We start from the raw sequence: 4,284 nt of genomic DNA, 5'->3' as shown, positions 1-4,284 counted from the left end.
TAAATGTTTTGCTTGATGGTTTTTGAAGCATTGTCAAAGTGGGCAAGGTACAGGGCAAAGTTGTTTGCTCTATACAACCCGAACAATGTAGAGAAAGTTCCCTGTAATTTTCATCTTTCACCTACATGAATTGATATTTAGCTTTGATCTACCATTAGGAAAAATATGACCTGTCTGAAACAGACAGCTCATGAAAAAAAAATATTCATAGTGTAAGCATTACTATTGAAACTATACTTATTAAATTTTTAAAATGTGAAAAGGATATAAAAAATGTCCCCCTTTTTTATAATTTACATCTAAAGTAAAGGAAGTTAAATCAGCCATGCAGAGCTAGCAGTCTTCTCTGAATTGCACATCAGAAGCTAATAGGACCAAGTTGTTTACCCAATCAACCCCATCATTCAAATATGAAAATAATGAAATTGTAACTACCTAGAATATACTTTCTTTTTTATAACGTGGATTACCAGTTGGTAATATCATGGGAATACCTTTTCTTTAAATTTTGACTCCTATGCAAAAATGCAAAACACAGGAATAGCATTGTGTGTGTGTGTGATCTGGATTTTTTAACATAGCTTTAAATTAACATTTTCAGTCATATCACTACAATGTCTGCAGTGTGGCAGTTTATAGTGATGTCTAGAACTGGAGCATCATGCCGCAGACATATAGCATCATGTCCCACCCAGTTACATTATCCTGACACCAGGTCAACCAGTCCTAACACTAACCTCTTAATGCTGAGTGCCACATGAGGCAGCTGCAAATGCCATTTTTATAAGTCTTTGGTATAACTCTGCCAGGGTTCAAACCCATGACCTTCCACATCTGAGGCAGACAGTCAAACCACTTGGGCCACTGCAGTGGTCCACATGAATGGAGCCATTAGTTTGCATTCATTATGAACATTGCATATTTTTAGCATTTACTTTTGAACTAACTGCAGGGAGGGTGAATAGATCATTTGCTGGAAAGTCCATTTACGAAAAATAAAGCTTCCTACAAAAATGAAAATACAAGGTCAGTGAAGCCAAACGGAAGCCTTTAACTAAAATCCAAGAGTTTCTCAAATAGGGTCAGCTAATTTTGTTACGTTATCCTTTTCTTGTTTGTTTTCAAATTTGTATGTGCGTTTGTTTACCCATCGGACACTCATTTTTGGTCATAGCAACTAGAGTCAATTATGAAATATATTCCTGTGTGTGATGCTGTCAAACAACTACAAGCTTGTCAAGAGTCTCAGGTGGAATTAGCAAAAGGTGCAGAAGAATTATTTAAACCAGTTAAGAAGGCTACCGAATGAGTTACAGAGACTACCAAAGGTCTTCTTCCTACATTGGAGCAGACTGCTAGAGCAACTGGATTCTACAAGAACTTCCAGGTGAAATAGCTGCTGTTCAGCCACAATTACAAGAAGAAATACAACAAGTACTTGAGAGTATTGACAAAGTCCATGAGGAGGTCGGTGATGTAATGGATCTTGTTACGCCAAAACAACAACCATCCAACCCAATTTACCAAAGAAGTTCCTAGAAAACTTCAAGATGCTGTAAAGGTTGCTGCAAAAGGATATCCAAATCGTGATAAATTATTAGATCCAACCAACACCAATATTTCAGAAAAAAATGGCTCCCTTTTATATTTAAAAAATACCATGGTATATCTAGAATCACTGTTGAATATAAAGCTAAATTTGCTGAATTTGAGAAACAAGATGAAGAAGCAAGATTAATTTCCATACCCAGAGATATATTATCCGCCAAAACGTCACTATTCAGACCACCTCGTATTTTTGAGAAAGAGGAAGAATTGCAATTTGCAGAAGTCAGACGAAGAGGGAATTACATTCAGCAAGTAAGAAAGAAGCAAAAGGAGCAACTGGAAGTGGTCTTGATTCTCGAGGAAGTGGTCTTATTACTCCATGTCCCAGCAACATGCTTGCCGATGTTGATTGACTAGAAATTCTGATTGGAGGAAAACAAGCTGGTAATAATTCTCCAGAAATCATTAATGATGCTGCTGATATTTGTCAGCGATTATTTACAAGCAGTATCATAAATATTAATGTTTATCAGTCTCTCATTGATGAAATCACTTATGATTATCACAGTGATTGAGGGTATGTAATTAGATCAGTGACAATAAAATAAGATGATCATACATAATGCTCAACTTGGACTGATCATGGTCAGGCTGATAAATTCACGATTACCTACGTATAAAGCTATCTATGGAGATGGACTCAGTGATGTTGTTCAGGGTCTATTTATAAGAATAGCCCCAAAATCAATGCCGATTGCAAAGCAGCAGGGAATGAATGCTGTTGACATTGTTCGTGATAAAGGTATTAGTGCTGTTGGCAAAGCTGCTAGTGAAGCATTCTCGGCAATCAAGGACAGACTAGCACAATTAATACAACGAAAACCGCAGCCAGTAAAATTACTCAGTACTGAAGTTATGCCTTCAAATGTTAGTAAAATAATAAATCAGGCTGTAAATCAAAAACTGGCAGAGTTAGCTGTGTACCACTATCAGAAATTAAAAAAGAAAAAACTATAACTGCTAGTCTGATAGCAGGAAATGGAATTTCCCGAAGTGGTATTCATGTTAAACAATAATAATTATAATAAAATGTTCAAACGTATATCTGATCCAGCATTTGACATGGATGCACCAATTTTCAAAGATGAATCTATGCGTGATTATCAGTATTCTTATGACACATGTCTTCCTAATGCCTGTGGAAGAATTGGATTATAGGTTCAGGATACAAGTAGATATTTCTTACCCACTGAGGCTTTTACTGAGATCAAAGGTGGACTTTTGAAAGCAGATACATGTAATACAGCATATGGACTTTGAGATCGACGTGGTTTTGTTAAAAATGGCGTTATGGCATTATTTAACAGAGCCATTGATGGAAAAAATATTTAATCATGCCTGAAAATGTTGACGTTGCCACAACGATACTGGGTCTAGCAAGCATGCAGATCAACGTTAAATGGAGAAGAAAATTTTTCATGTGTAATTCCAGTATCATATGTATTTGGATTCTGTAGAAATGTCAGAAAAGTTACATTTGGAGCTAAACACACTGTGGTAGTTGTCAGAAAAGCCACTGACAATGATGCAATCTGGCAACCCAACACAGTTGATGCTGGTACAGTGCTTTTTGCCGGAAAGTAGTCACTTTTCGAAAAGGGTAAAACTGTTTTTAGTTATGCGCACAAAAAATTTTCCTTTATACAATTTTACTAGATGTCTAAATATGTTATATGTAAACAACTTTTAACATAAATCATTTTCAGCCAAATTCTTAAGGTGGCAGGGTCAATTTTCGTAAATTGGCCCCTGGCAAATTTCTTAACTTAAGGCTATGGTGTGACTTTTTCAGCTATTATTGTTTACTGTTTAAAGATATGGATATATTTGTGAACTGGGTTTTTCAGGTTATTTGTTCTTGAAGTTGATGTGAGGCATGAACACCTTCCATAGTTACTCTGCAGTATGTTGATAGTGAAATACCAATAGTCGGTTAGGAAGCTTCCCATAGCAGTAAATGCATGGTTTTGGGGCAAGTAGAATATCTCAAAAACGGCTTGGATGACAACTATTTTCAGTTGCATCAACCTGTTTAGTACACACTGTTTTGCAGAATTGTCATCTAGGAAAATGGCTTGTGTTTGTACTGTGGGCATCACATGGTGTCAAAAATGACCTTTGGACATGAAAATTGCAGGTAAACATTTGTGATTGGGGTGCATAAACTTCTGCTATAACTACCATTGACTTCTTTGGTCAAGTGGATAATATTCTTATGCTTTGTTTTAATATCAGTATCCAAACTTACAGACCTTTTTGACCTCACTTGAGTATTTAATTTTTTATGATTTTGTATATCAGGTCGCGTGAACCGCTCCGGTGGCCTAGTGGTCAGAGCATCCGCCTCGGATGCAGGAGGTCGTTAATTTGAAACCCGGCCGAGTCATACCATTAACTTACAAAAATGGTACTAACAGCTGCCTCTCTTGGCGCTCAGCATTAAGAGGTTAGTGTTAGGACTGGTTGGCTTGGTGTCAGGATAATGTGACTGGGTGGGACATCATGCTACATGTCTGCAGCATGATGCCCCAGTGCTAGACATCACTATAAACTGCACCTGGCATTTTTATACCAGATATAAAATCTTAATTACCATCGTTAAAGTAAAAGAAGGAATGAAAATACATACCACGCAGCATATGTCATAAAAAGCTAATTCAAAATACACATTTTATA

The sequence above is a fragment of the Sinohyriopsis cumingii genome, chromosome 14 (assembly GCF_028554795.1).
Source record: "Sinohyriopsis cumingii isolate HCF-2022 chromosome 14, ASM2855479v2, whole genome shotgun sequence".
NCBI lineage: Eukaryota > Metazoa > Mollusca > Bivalvia > Unionida > Unionidae > Sinohyriopsis > Sinohyriopsis cumingii.
The sequence above is the reverse complement of the archived record's forward strand: the minus strand, read 5'-3'. Positions refer to the sequence as shown.